Here is a 15,428-nt window from a genome sequence, read left to right on the forward strand (position 1 = left end):
TACATAACATACTAAATGGATATTGAGTTGATTAAGAGTTTTGCTGGTCCTGTGACAAATGGGTTAAATATTTGTATTTTATATGTGCAGAATTTATTTCTCTATAATTGAATATTTCCCTAGTAAAAAATTATTGGGATCTGAAGAAGGAGAGGATAAGAGAGAAGTGGAGAACAGAGAAGAGAGAAAGAAAAAGAGAGAATCTCTTCTAATGGGTGAAAAGATGCCTACTTTAGTGGAAAACAATTCAATATGTGCTGTTTCTATATGTCATTGGTGTTATTTACCACTTACCTAATAGGTCAGAGTTGAGAAAGCTGGTTGTACTCCTCCTTTAGAAGGACCCTACCACATCTCTAATGCTTGCTAAACTCTCTTTTCCCAATCAGTCTTCAGTCATAGGTGACTATATCCTGAATTTATTGTGTTTATTGTTCTCTATTCCTAACCACATATTAGTTTGGAACTTTTCACTGGAAGTCAGTAACATTTGAGAAGAGCTAGAGAAACAGGAGATGATTATAAGATCAATAAAAGTATGAAACAATATAAAACCAGATAGAAGAAACCAACTGAAGGACCTGAGATAAGTGGGCTTCTGAAAACATGTAGCTTTTAAACAAATGGTCAACAGCATTTAAAAAATGCTCAAATCATCATGGTGATGCAAATCAAGATGATAGCAAGACCCACAATGAAATCTCACATTACCCCAGTAAAAATGGCTTTATTGGAAAGATTAAAGATAACAAGTGCTATCAAAGATGTGCAGAGGAAGGAAATCTTCAATATTGTTAATGGAATGTAAATTAGTCTAGCTAAAATAGAAAACGGAATGGACATTCAAAACAGAAGTATTACTATGGTCCAGCAATGCTACCATTGGTTATAGGTCTAAAAGAAATAAAATCAGAATGCCAAAAAGATATCTGTATTCTCATGTTCATTAAAGCACTATCACTATAGCCAAGAGGAAGGAACAATTAGTGTCTGCTAACTGATGAATGATAAAGAATCTGTGGTATACCTGCAAAATGGAATATTATATAGCCATGAAATAATGAAATCCCATAATTTTTGACAATATGAATGCAACTGAACATCATGTTATAAAGCGAAATAAATCAGGTACAGAAAGAAACGTGCTTCATGATCCTTCTCATATGAGGAAGTTGATCTTATAGAAGTTAAGAATGCAACTGTGGTTTTTCAGAGCCATAGAGAGCATAGAGGAATAAGAGTTGAGGAAAGGTGAATCAATACATACTAAGTTACAATTAGGACAAGAAGTTTTGGTGTGCACTACACAGTGGGAACTATAGATAACAGCAATGTACTGTACATGTCATAAAGCTAGAAGAAAGGAGTTTGAGTTTTCATCATAGAGAAATGTTTCAGAAATATATTGTGTATTGTTTAGCTTGACTTAAACAGTATACCATGTATACCTGTATGAACACAAACAATAACAGATGCTGGCAAGGATGCGACCAAAAGGGAGCCCTAATAAACTTGGAGGGAATGTAAACTTAGTCAATATGGATACTAATGTTCAGGAAAATAAAAAAAATATTAAGCTAAATTTTTATATCACTGATATTTAAAATATTAGAAACATTTAGAATGAAATTGAATTATTTCTTTGTGACAAAACTTACCAAAAACAGCTTAGCTTCAGCAGGAGGTGGGAGGGCTAATGGAGAGGGTGAATGAATGAGTATGGCTGACATAGTTAATTCTCATGGATAAAAGTAGAACAATGGAATCTTTCAAAACTGTTTTAAGAAAGAGGGAGTGGGGTTAAAGAAAAGTGATAGAAGGGGAGAGATTGATCAGGATATATTGTGCATGTGTTAGGAAATGTCACAATGAAACCTCTTTTGAATAATTAATGTAGGCTAATTAAAGAAAAGCAGTTTGAACAGGACTTGCGTTGTGTCAGGCAACTTAACATATGGGATGAGCATATTTTTCTGGGCCTCAGTGAATTGCCACACTCCTTTCTTTCTAAGTTTGGATATTTGCTTTCAGATTTTATTCTCTGCGCTTTCAAAGTTATGAAATATCTGAGAGTTCTGTCAACATGAATGTTTTCCTAGAATCACTTCTGGGACATCTTCATCTTAGTCACAAGCACTTTTCTCATTTGTGCTTGTAAGCTGTTTACCTTCCCCTAGGCCCTCAGTCTGGGTGTCTGGAGTTTTGTGAATGGGGATGGTGTCAATGTTTCCTTCTCAGTTATGACTTGGACATGTATTTGACTGGAATTTCACTTCTAGCACTCATTGCTTTTTATTTCTTTGCTGTACTTTCATCTCTCCTGGCCCATTCTTTCTTTTGAATATCTATTTCACTAAGGGACATATGAGTTTAATACAAAGTAACCTGTAAACACAATTACACACTTAGAAGAACTGAATCTTAGGTACCTCTGGCCAATTACTGGAAGACTTTAAAACAAATGACGTGACTGACTGCTGTTCTTGACTTTTGTAATAATTTGTGGAGTGAAGAATTAGCCCAGAAATTTGTACTCAGTACAGCTGATGTAATATAGCAACTCAAAGTTAAACTGTGTTGTTGAAAAACTGTAAACTGTGATATCTGATTTCTTTTCTGAATTACGGTTAATTGTGGTTCCAAAATTAAGTATCTGGATGAGTTCAGTTTTTGGATAGATTTTAATATTATTTCAATTTTAATAATAATGTTTTTATATCCTTGATCTTAATCTTTTTGTTTTGAAGGGAAAATGATGAATGCAAACATATATGCAAGCAAACTACTGCCATCCTGGTCATTCTCAGGAGGACTTTATATTATGACTCAAAAAACAATATCCCTAAGCTTTTTTTTTAGAAGTACTAAGTTTGCACAAATGCCTTGAATATTTGATTTGATTCCAACAGTTATAGCTGCTGGGTTCTCCAATGTGGAGGTATGTATCTGTAAACCTGAATGACTGGGTAGTCAGAAAGGACCAAACAGAGGGTGAGGGTTGAATTTCTGGAACTTCCCTTTTGATGAGTAAGTATAAATGAATAATACTTCACTAAAAGACATGGATCCTGCTGAATGGAAACATATACTATAGTGAAATGTTATTACCTCCAGGGAACTGTGATACAGAACTGTGATTATTTCTCTCTGCATATTGTCATACCAGGCAGCACTCTTTGAATGAGATAGAAAGTTATCAATTTCCTCTCACCTGAACCTCAACCTAGGAATTATTTGTACTCAGGTGACTATTTGTATTAAAGGATAAAGGAGAGCAAAATATTTGGAGGACTTTGAATTTTTAGTTGTAATTATTGTCATTATTGTTTTTGTTCAGATATGGAGGCTTTTATACTCTCAGCTTTCTGGCTTCTGGTTGTTGCTCCACCACTTGAGTCACACTTTTGGTCCTGTACTTTGCTACTTAATTGCAGAGTCTTTGCAGACTTTTCTGCCCCAGTTGACTTAAAACTGCAGTCCTCCAGATCTCAGTCTTCTGAGTATCTTGGATTACAGGTGTGAGATATTAAGCTAGTTGCAATGATTTAGTATCCCATGATTAACTGAATGCTGTCTTGGTTGTTTCAGGAGAGGAAGTATTTATATTACGATTACTATGAAGGTTCTAATTCTTTCTGTTAGGTTTTGAAAGAAGAGACAAAGTAAGAACAACACCACGCATGTGGTATTCAGGTAAGGGGTAGGTTTATTCATTGTTCTGGCTGGCACCTGGCCATGTTAGCACTCCATGCAGCTGGGAAAGAGAGCATCTGGCCCTGGGCTAGGCCTTATCTAGGGTAGAGGTGGAGAAAGGTGCAGACACATCAATCCAGATGTGACCTCAGTGGATGTATGCGACCTCTTCCAGTTGTGCCAGTTGCTTAGGTAACGCAGGTACTGGGCAGACTTTACTGCGAGGAGAGTGGAGTCTGCTCACCATTCAGGAGCGGACTTACATGCCAGCCTTTTAATAATCATGAAATAGGGTGCAAGTTCTCTCTGGCTACTTCCTGCTGACATGGGGCATTGTCAGTAGGGGTAAACGTTTGGAATGGGGTCCCCTCCCAGAGAAGGCAGTGAGCAGCAGCTGTCCCTTGGTTGGCTCAAGTCCTTAGATAAACTCTGGAGGAGGCAAGTCTCTTGGATGAAGTCTGGAGAAAGTCTTATGAGCATTGAGGGGCTGGAAAAAAATACTAGAGAGTAAATAATTGGCAAGAGGAAGGACTTGGGGCTGAAAATTAAAAATTGGATGGCTTGGCTAGAATGGCTAGTTCTTATCTCCTGCATCCCAGGCTGTCCTGGAGTTGGTAGAAATATCCCTAGCTACTTCTGACATCTGGCAACTAGGTAGGGGAGAATGTCAGGTAACAAAGGCAAGAATGTAAATTCTTGTCCCGTTAATAGGTATTCAGGATGGACAGTAGATAGACAGGCTTCTTACTTCTATTGACCTCCCAGCTCTGATTAATTTTGGAAGGGCAGGCACAAAGTGGCTGATGTCACATCATCCCCTCTTACTCCTCTCTATGGTCCCTTGGTCCCCAGACTGGCTGAATACCAGGGGTCTAGGTGCTTGTTGCTGGGATGAGTCCCAGTTGGCATTCACAGGCTTTCAACTCAAGGCCTGGGCACTGTCCCCTGGGCACTTCTGTCCAGGGCTAGTGCTCTATCACTTTGAGTCACAGTACCACTTCCAGTGTTTGGCTGGTTATTTAGAGATAAGAGTCTTGAACCATGCTTCTAGCCTGGCTCTTCGTAGGTTAGTTGTGAGATGGAGTCTCAGGGATTTTTTTGGCCTGGGATGTAATCTTTGCCACAAAAACCCTTTATTGTTTCCAATTAAAGCAACAAAGAGATCAAATAGAATAAGTAGAGCTTACCTGCTCCTTATCAAGAATTGACCAACAAATACTCTGCAATGAAAAAATTTGTTAGATGTGATGAGAATCTCAGCACAGATATGCCCAATATTTTAGAATCACGTAGTCAGTACTAGAATACACAACACCAAACAAAAAGGCAAAACTCAAAACCTAAAATTTTGACAACAATGTTTAGACATCTTTGTTAACAAAGCACATCAGGTGGTTGGGCCTCAGTTTCCAGGGCCGGTGAAGAGGCAGCAACTTGTTAGCAAGGCACATTAGAATAAATGGGTAGAGGAGTAGTAAGCTTGGTGGAAGGTTAAAGGTCAGATGAGACCAAACCCTTAACCCAACATGTGGCCAACATGGCAAACCCAAGATGACGAATTTCTAAAAAAATGCAATGAAAACCTGAACATATGGAAATTGACAATTTTCAGTGGGACCCAGCCTGCTTCACACTCTTCAGGGCACAAGCCAAAAAGTTGTAGAAAAGAGAAAGAGAGAGATAGAGAAAGTTGGACATGATTAGCAGAGAAACCATAGAGAGCCTGAAAGTAAATAGGCTTTTGACCATGTATCATTGCAATGGCAAAAACGTCTAAATCTGGCTCTGGCTTTCCAGGGAGTGCAGGAGGCATTTCAAAAAGATTTCATGGCTCGGGAGTGACACACAGACCCCATTAAAAAGCATAGGAGAGGAAAATTTAGTGAGTGAAGGAGGGCTTACTGGTGGAAGCTGCATCCTGATTTACCACTGAGTCCTCTAGGAAGGAGTGGCCAAGCGACTGGAGTCAAGCGTTTTAGGCTCCAGAGGTGACCGGCCTTTCAGTTAAAGGCCTAGCAGGTTCTCCGGTGTGGTACCACATCTGGAGAGAGACTGAGTGACAGAGAATGCTCACCAAAATGTAGAAGCATGGAGGTGGATGCAGAGGACAGCAATGGTATTGATGTGCTGTGTCCACAGCAGACTGGTTCACAAAAAGGGCATCAAAACTGGGGTTTATTTCTCAGAGCAAAAGAAAAAGAAAAAAAAGGAGGGGAATCCCATCTATCCTGACTTTAAGCCCTTCCTGAGTTCACAGCACCATTTCTGTTAGTTTTTTTTTAATTGTGAAAATACCATACAGAGGGATTACAATTACATGGGCAAGATAGTGAGTACATTTCTTATCAAGCATTGTTGCCTCCTCCTTTGTTTCCCCATACCATCCTGAAAGGATAGAGTATTTGAGGCAGTGACCATTAGTTGCTTGTTTAAGAGCAGAGCAACACGTGGCGCTAAACCACCTGATTGTGAGCCTTTATAAGACCTGCAAATCCTTAGCTCGGGGCTCTCCTCCTGGGCTCTGCTGTGTTGGAGTGGTGCAGCCCATTTAAATAAAACAGCTGTAGAGTCTGACTCTCAGTGGTCTTCTTGCTGGGGGGTAGGGGGGTCCTGCGACCTTGGCATAACATATTAGTGGGGGCTCATCTGGGATACCCCCCAAAGACCCCGGAGACCTCAGACTCCAAAGGTAAAACAGTGCTGTCTTTGTTAATTTGTCTTGTCCTGTTGTTTATCTGTTTTACTTTCGTTTTTCCTTGTGAGAACAGCTGCTCTGATTTGTAAAGGGTGGTCTAAGCGGACACACTTGCAGGACAACCCTGGAGGAACTGGGAGACGTCCCAGATCCTCTTGTGAGGCAGGGGTAACCCTGCCATGTGGAGCAGGGGGGGAGGCTTTGGAACCCTGCCGTGTGGGGCGGGAGGAACCTCACCGCCATATGAATTGTGGGACGGAGTCAGTTCGGTGTTGGGCAGGAACTGACCAAGAGGGCCTCCTAACCTCGGCCCAACTCACCCACTGTGTGTCTGCTCCTTCTGCTGTGGGGCGTAGGTATCCCATTACAGGAGTCAGTGGATCAATTCGGGAGATCTCCACTTCGTAAGCTTTTTTTCCCCGTAACTGTCAGGCCTGCATGTGTCTTGTTTGTACTGTTTATTGTTTCTTGGACTGAATGACTGACGGGACTGGAAACCATGGGCACCACTCCATCTAGCCCCCTAGACTTACAAAAAGAAGCTGAGAAAGAGGAAAAGAAAGGTACCCCCCCTGTTTTTCAGGGAGATAACTTGGAAGAAGAAATGTTTCCTCTCTCATACTCCCCTTCCCAAGTTCCTTTTGCAGAACCTGAGAATGATCAAGAGGAGGAGGGAGCTATAGAAGCTATAGAACCAGCAGCCGAATCCTTGGCACCTGCCCTTAAAGTTTCTGAGGGGCCAGTCACTCAACGACGCCGTGGTATCAACCCTCCCTTTTTTTTTTTGGTTCAGTCGTGGGTCCTGAATCCTGGACCTGGGTGCTGTCCCTCAGCTCTTCAGCTCAAGGCTAGCGCAACAGCACCTCTTCTGGCTTTTTTCATTTTGCTTTATGGGGTGCTGAGGAATCAAACCCAGGACCTCAGGCATGCAAGGCAAGCGCTCTACCACTGAGCCATCTTCCCAGCCCTCAACCCTCCTTCTAATGCAGGTGTTTTTCCCTTATGCACCGTAGGTCCTGTGGATGCGAATGGTCAACAGCAACTCCAATATTGACCATTTTCTACCAGTGATCTATACAATTGGCACACCCAAAATGCCTCCTTTTCTGAGAAACCCCAGGATTTAATTCGTTTGCTTGAAACTATTCTCTTTACTCATCATCCCACTTGGGATGATTGCAGTCAGCTTTTACAGGTCCTTTTTACCACCGAAGAGAGAGACCATATCTGAGAGGTGGCCCGGAAACATATCCCTGGCCCCACAGGAGTGCCCATCACGGATCCTGCCCTGATCACTGCCTATTTTCCTGAGATCCGACCAACATGGGACTACAATACGGTTGAAGGTAGGGAGTGACTCCTCGTCTACTGCCAGGCTCTGTTGGCAGGTCTCAAGGCAGCGGCTCGCCTATCTACTAATATGGCCAAAGTTTATGATGTTAGACAGGGAGGAAGTGAAAGTCCAGCAGCATATCTTGAGCGGCTCATGGAAACTTTTAGTCAATATACCCCATATGATCTTGAGACTCAGGAGTCGGCTCAGATGATTATGTTTGCCTATACAAATCAAGCTGCACCAAACATAAAGCGAAAGTTGCAGGCTCTAGACAGATTTGGTGAAAAGTCTATTAGGGATCTAGTAGCCATGGCAGAAAAGTTTTACAATAAGAGAGAGACCGAGGAGCAAAGTCAGGAAAGAAAGGACAGAGAACAAGAAATTGAGTGTGAAAAGAGAGACTGAGCCAAGGAAAAGAGTCTGGCTAGAATTCTGGAGCAACAACAGGTACAACATAAAAAGGACCTCAGGGAAATCTCGACTTTCATGCAAACCGGAAGGTTTAATCGGTCCTCCTCTCCAAGTAAGGAACAGAAACCTAGACCCCGATCGCAAGTGGGGAAAAAATCAGTGTTTCTATTGCAGAGAGGAGGGGCATTGGGTCAAGAATTGCCCAAAAGTAGCCAGGAGAGAAGAAAGAGAACTAAAGGCAAGATCAAGAGTGTTGTCTGCCTTAGAATTGGCTGAGGACAGCAACTGAGGGAGTCGGGGCTCAGACCCCCTCCCTGAGCCTAGGGTAACTTTGAAAGTGGAGGGGAATCCAGTCACATTCATGGTAGACACTGGAGCAGAAAACTCAGTATTACTAGCCCTGAGAGGGCCGATGTCCAGTAAAACAACATGGGTGCAAGGTGCAACTGGCATCAAACCCTATAAATGGACTACCCGAAGAACAGTGGACTTGGGAGTGGGCCAGGTAACTCACTCATTTTTAGTGATCCCTGACTGCCCCTATCCATTGCTTGGGCGTGATCTCTTAACAAAAATGCAAGCTCAGATACAGATCACAAATAGTGGAGCTTCTGTGATGAACTCCAGGGGAAAGCCCGTTAGTATATTGCTAACCAGTAAGTTAGAAGAATATAGGCTATACCAACATTTTAAGCTTGAGCCTCCAGAAGATGAGTGGCTACAGGTGTTTCCTCAAGCATGGGCAGAAACTGGAGGAATGGGACTGGCAAAACACCGGCCTTCAATCTTTGTGGAACTCAAAGCTGGGGCCGACCCAGTAAAAGTTCGCCAGTACCCTATGTCACTAGAAGCAAAGAAGGGGATCACCCCCCCATATTAAAAAATTGCTAGATCTAGGAGTTTTAAAGCCTATCCATTCAGCCTGGAACACCCCGCTATTGACTGTCAAAAAGCCAAACTCCAATGATTATAGACCAGTGCAAGACTTGAGAGAGGTCAACAAAAGAGTAATGGACATTCACCCAACAGTTCCTAACCCATATACCCTGTTGAGCTCTCTGCCACCGAGCCATGTGTGGTATACTGTATTGGATCTGAAAGATGCTTTTTTTAGCCTATCCTTAGCCCCACAGAACCAAAGCTACTTCACATTTACTTGGCATGATCCCGAAACTGGGATAAGCGGTCAATTGACCTGGACCAGGCTGCCTCAAGGATTTAAGAACTCACCTACAATCTTCAACGAGGCGCTACATGAGGACCTGAGTGAGTACCACTCTGAAAATCCAGAAATAAGTTTATTGCAATATGTGGATGACTTGTTGATTGCCGCTCCATAAGAAAATAGCTGCCAAAAGGAACAGCTAGGCTCTTAAAGACTCTTGGCAACCTGGGCTATAGAGCCTCTGCTAAAAAGGCACAAATCTGTAAGCCAGAGGTCATCTATCTGGGCTTCATACTAAAGGAGGGCAACCGCTGGCTGATGGATGCATGCAAAGAAACTGTGCTAAACGAAAGGAAATAACTTGGCTAATCAGGCAGCTAAGGAGGCGGCCCTCCAGCCCAGAATGGAAGTACTGACCCTAGTAGACCCAGGGCCACGAGTTTTGTCTCCTGAGCCTCAGTACTCCCAAGAAGACTCCCCCGGACAGAGAAGAAAACAAAGACTGGTGGAAAACTGGTGAGGGGAAACTTACCTTGCCACAAAGATTGGGCAAGGGGATTCTTAAGAGACTCCATCGGGTCTCTCACATGGGAACCCAAAGAATGCAGGACTTGCTCCGACACTCAGAAGTAAAAATTAGGCAAGGAAATCAACTCATTGAGGACTTTGTTAAAAACTGTAAAGCCTGTCAGCTCACCAATGTCCCTAATCTACCAGTTACAAAAGGAGCTTGCCTCCATGGAGATAGGCCAGGTGTGTATTGGGAAGTAGACTTCACAGAAATTAAAACTGGAAAATTTGGATATAAATATTTGCTAGTTTTTGTAGACACTTTTTCAGGATGGGTTGAAGCCTACCCAACAAAGCATGAGATAGCGAATGTCGTGGCTAAGAAGATCCTGGAAGAAAGCCTACCCAGGTATGGCTTCCCATCCACCATCGGGTCGGACAATGGACCGGCCTTCATCTCAAAAGTAAGTCAGGGAATAGCCATGGCACTGGGGAAGGATTGGAAATTGCACTGTGCTTATAGACCCCAGAGTTCAGGGCAGGTAGAAAGAATGAATTGGACTCTAAAAGAGACCTTAACTAAATTAGCCTTGGAGACTGGCGCAGACTGTGTATCATTCCTTCCTTTTGCCTTGTTCAGAATAAGAAGTTCACCCTATCGGCTTGGCTTTACTCCTTTTGAAATAATGTATGGATACCCTCCACCCATTATCCCTAGCCTTCAGACTGAATTGCTTGCTGATTTGGATGATACTGAATTTCTGTGTAAGCTTGACTATTTACAGCTGGTGCATAAGAGTATGTGGCCCCAGCTTAGAGCATTATATGATTCTGCTTCTATTCCTATCCCCCACTTGTTTAAACCAGGAGACTGGGTGTTTGTTCAAAGCCACAACTTGAGATCTCTGGAACCACGGTGGAAGGGGCCTTACATGATGCTACTGGCTACACCCACTGCCCTTAAGGTGGATGGCATTGCTGCTTGGATCCACTGCTCCCACGCCAGACCAGCTGACCCCTTTGCCCTGGACGACCATTGGGAAACATGGGAAGTCTCCAAGCATCCTACCCAACCACTCCGCATACGCCTCAAGAAAAGAAAAATGGACTGACTGTTATTGGTATACCCGTTCAAGATCAAGAGCTGTTGGAGTTTAGTTTTGGGCCAGAGCCACAATATTGTGGCTCAGGACCATAAGTCAAAGCGGGGGGGGGGGGAATGAAAGGAGAGAGTATAGAGTATTTGAGGCAGTGACCATTTGTTGCTTGTTTCAGAGCAGAGCAACACGTGGTGCTAAACCACCTGGTTATGTGCCTTTATAAGACCTGCAAATCCTTAGTTCGGGGCTCTCCTCCTGGGCTCTGCTGTGTCGGAGTGTAGGATGAGGCCCGAGCTGCAGCCCGTTTAAATAAAACAGCTGTAGAATCTGACTCTTGGTGGTCTTCTTGCGGGGGAGGGGGTGGTCCTGTGACCTTGGCATAACAATTCCTTCCCCTTTCTACCCCTTCCCATCCCCCGCACCCCCCCCACCTCCCACCCCGCCAAAGTTGTAAAGTTTGTTTTCGAACATAACGTCTTGTACATCTCATTGTTGTAATGAGTCCACCTGTAACCCTATTAAAACTGTTTTTTTCCTTTCCCTCCACAAATTATATCAACATAAAATACAGTGAAAGCAAAGGCCAAATAAGAACAACACCACGCATGTGGTATTCAGGTAAGGGGTAGGTTTATTCATCGTTCTGGCTGGCACCTGGCCATGTTAGCACTCCACGCAGCTGGGAAAGAGAGTGTCTGGCCCTGGGCTAGGCCTTATCTAGGGTAGAGGTGGAGAAAGGTGCAGACACATCAATCCAGATGTGACCTCAGTGGATGCAGATGTGACCTCCTCGAGGTGTGCCAGTTGCCTAGTTAAGACAAGTACTAGGCAGACTTTGCCGCAAGGAGGGTGGAATCTGCTCACCATCCAGGAGCGGTCCTTACATCTTTTTTTTTTTAATAATTTTTTTATTGTGAAAATACCATACAGAGGGGTCACAATTACATAAGCATTGTTGCCTCCTCCTTTGTTTCCCCTTCCCATCCCTGCCCTCCCATCTCCCCCCCCCACCAAAGTTGTAAAGTTTGTTTTTCGATATAACATCTTGTACATCTCATTGTTGCAATGGATCCACCTGTATCCCTATTTAAACGATTTGTTTTTTCCCTTCTCCTCCACAAATTATACCAACATCAAATACAGTGAAAACAGGGGTTATACCATGGGGGAGGGACTTACAAAGCAACAAAGAAATATGTTATAAATATGTTAGAAACAATAGCAAGACAGAAAAAACATTTGAGTCCTTATCTTGGGGTTCATTTCGCCTAACATCAACTTGTCTGACCATTTCTGCTTGTCTTAGACATATAAGGGAAACCATGGGACCTATGTTTCTTTGGGCCTCACTTACTCTTACATGTTTCTTGATTAAAAAAATGTTAGGCACTTGTATACTACAGTGGTTAAATCACTGGTACAGTAAGTAATAGGAGATTGAGCAGATTCTACCTGTGTTGTATTATATTCAAATTACACTAAAAAGGATATTACTTCTTCCTAAGTATCTTAGTCATTGAGCTAAATCTTGTTTGGTCAAAATGGAGAAAGCTTCTTTTTAAGAGTCCTCAGAGAATAAATGATAAAATCTCATAGAAATATACCAGGGTAAAATAGTCTCTTGTTTTTATTTTTTCTGATATAATGAGTTGAGATTGCCTTTGGATGAAATACACACATGGTATTTAGAGTATAAAGATAAATATTCCTCATATCAATAGCATGTATTTTCTGTATCATATGCTGGTAGTTGGTTTTGCTATCAAATAATCTGAAAGGATGTATTTGCATTTTTTGAGATCCCAGTTGGTCATTTCTGGAAGATGTCTTCCCACATTTGGTTAGTTTTATCCAATTTTTTTTTGGTTATAAAGCAAGTTTATTTCTGCAGAGAGAAGGTGTCTTATGTTTATGCACAGAGAAGTAAAAGGAGCCCGGAGTATTCACCTCTTTTTTTCTCCACCCTTCTAGAACTCGTTCCCTAAATTCTCGGCAGCATCACACAATGCTTCAGGAATCTTTACTGGGGACCAAAGATGTTGGGATCCTGGAGGGTCAGACTGGTCACTAGTTGTTCAAAGTTACTCAGGCTCCAGGGTGGAGGTGACAGATTTTCAGGACCAAGAGATGACCTGTTCTCAGAGAGGGGTTGGTTGAAGGTGAGCAAGAGATCAGTTTGGTACTGGGGCAGCAGAAGCAAAGCTTGATGTAGTGTCACATCCTTTGCTACCTGCTGGCTCCCTGTAGCTATCTGCTGTTTCCCAGAGAGGAGTCAGGCTTCTTGGCAGCAGCCCCTCAGGGCCAGGTTCTCCAAAGTGAGGGGTGCACCGACTCCACCTGCTGGATCCTAGAGCCCTGTACCCAGCTGATGTCCTCAAAATGGTACCGCGCAGCCGCTTCGCCCCACACGTGGGCCTGCAGCTCCAGAAGTTCCATGATCAGGCTCTGGTCGGTCTCTGGGTGGCAGAACACTTCTAAGTTGTCCAGAACCAGTCGAAGGTGGCTTAAAGAAACCTATATGGGGCTTCGTGGCATCTCCCACCCCACCCCCAGGGTTTCGAAGCCACCACCGGGTCCTCTCCGTTTGCTTAGTTCCTCCTCTCCGTTTGCTTAGTTCCTCTATCCATTTTTTAAAAAAATCAAATCATTCCTTTTCATAAATATATATTTTCAGCTGTTCACTTTTAAGAAATTTCCAAGAAGTTAAGACTCTGAGTTGTATGTTGTGGAAGATCCTACCTATGTCTTGTGATATACTTCTAAGATACTATAATATAAGTTATTCTTTATCACATAGAACTCTCAGGCTGTGATTGCCTACTCCTCTTTGTCCTTGTGTTGAGTTGCATTAGTCAGCTTTTGGTTACTATAACAAACAAGTGATATCATCAACTAATATAGGAAAAAAGTTTGTTTTGGTAGGGGGAGGTCCAGAGAGTGAGATCTGAGAGCTTAGTCTGAGTTCATTTCATCCTGCAAGTCATGTAGTGAGTAGTGAGAATTTGCAGAGGAGATGGTTCTAACTTGAAATTTTTATCAGGATCAATTTACATACTGCAAGTGTGGAAATACAATGCTTGCCTATTTACTATAGGCAAGGATAGACTTACTTCTTCATTTCTAAGCTCTTGTATTCTTAAAGTACTAGCCACAGGAATTTCATCTGACCACACAGGGTGAAATGTGTGTAGAGTCATTGATAGAGAAAGCAATAGGCTTTGAAAAGGGAGAATAGACCCCAAATCCTGGTACGATGTTAGGCATTTTTGCTGAAATGGCTCCTTTGAACTAAATTTTGGAAAGGTATATGCCGAAGCCCTCTTGGTTAGCCTGATACAAAACAGAAAGGAATGTGTGAAAATGGTGTAATAGATATTTTAAAACCTAACTCCTCAATGTAATTGTGATGTGCAGGCTGAACCCCACTGAGTGTGGAGTAAGGGCACTGGAATAGAGTAGAGAGGTCTCGATAATCCTGATTGATTTGCACAGGGTGAACCTTTGGGGCATTCAGAGAAGTGGACTGAGTTGATTTCATGAATTTGGTAGATTTAAGATTACAAGTTAGATCACCTGGTGAGAATGTGTCTCAATTTGAACATTTGGGATAGAGGTGGTCCTTGTTTTCTGGGAGGCTGCTTTGAAGGAATGAGCTCTCTGATTTGCAAAAGCCAGGGAAGGGGGGTCTGAGACCTGTGACCCATTGGAGTGGCTTGGCTTGCAAGACCCCATGTAGGAAGGAGATGAAAATTAATTTCATTAAGAATAATGACTTTGTCTTGCTCTCAGAGCAAAATTCTATTACGAAAAATGAAGGACATGCCACTCTAAAAGATTTACATAGGGGATGTCTTCAGCACTGTGGAGTTAAAAGCATAGCCTTACAAGGTGACAAGACTAGAATCAGGGGCTGGGAAGGTGGCTCAGTGGTAGAGTGCTTGCCTTGCATGCATGCATCCCTGGGTTCGATTCCTCAGCACCACATAAGCAAAAAGGAAAAAGCCAGAAGTGGCGCTGTGGCTCAAGTGGTAGAGCACTAGCCTTGAGCTAAAGAGCTGAGGGACAGCGCCCGGACCCTGAGTTCAGGCCCCATGATCAACCCTCCCCCCAAAAAAAAGACTAGAATCATGTTGCACTGGTTTGAAAAAATTCAGTCATTTCTTTCACATTACACAGCTTTTTATTCATTATCATTTCTTCAAACATAGCTTGTAGTGGTCTACTGGGGTGTAGTAAAATTGAATTTTGTATTATTTTAAGACTTCTTATTTGGTATAAAATCCTCTTTGGTTAAGGCATATCTTCTTACAAATAACACCTATCTCATTTTTGTGTAGCAGTGAAAGATATTACAAGGGAAAGAAATCCTTTCCTCACCTCCCTCATCACTTTAAATCAAAGTTCTAAATATAAGTCCATTGACTTACTCTTTTAAAAATCACCTGATTTGTAAACCTGACTCTATTAGTGTCTGAGAAGCCATTGTATCTTTCCAGGCGTATACTTCTTTGGAACTTG

The 15,428-nt window shown here is 42.5% G+C and overlaps 2 pseudogenes; one reads left to right on the forward strand and one right to left on the reverse strand.

The window, feature by feature from the left end:
* Positions 1–1,085: 1,085 nt before the first annotated feature.
* On the forward strand, positions 1,086–9,660 carry LOC105980434 (annotated as a pseudogene).
* Positions 9,661–12,909: 3,249 nt separating this feature from the next.
* LOC105980436 overlaps positions 12,910–15,428 on the reverse strand; it is a 41,305-nt pseudogene continuing 38,786 nt past the window's right edge.

Source organism: Dipodomys ordii, unplaced genomic scaffold (assembly GCF_000151885.1).
Source record: "Dipodomys ordii isolate 6190 unplaced genomic scaffold, Dord_2.0 Scaffold9, whole genome shotgun sequence".
Lineage (NCBI taxonomy): Eukaryota > Metazoa > Chordata > Mammalia > Rodentia > Heteromyidae > Dipodomys > Dipodomys ordii.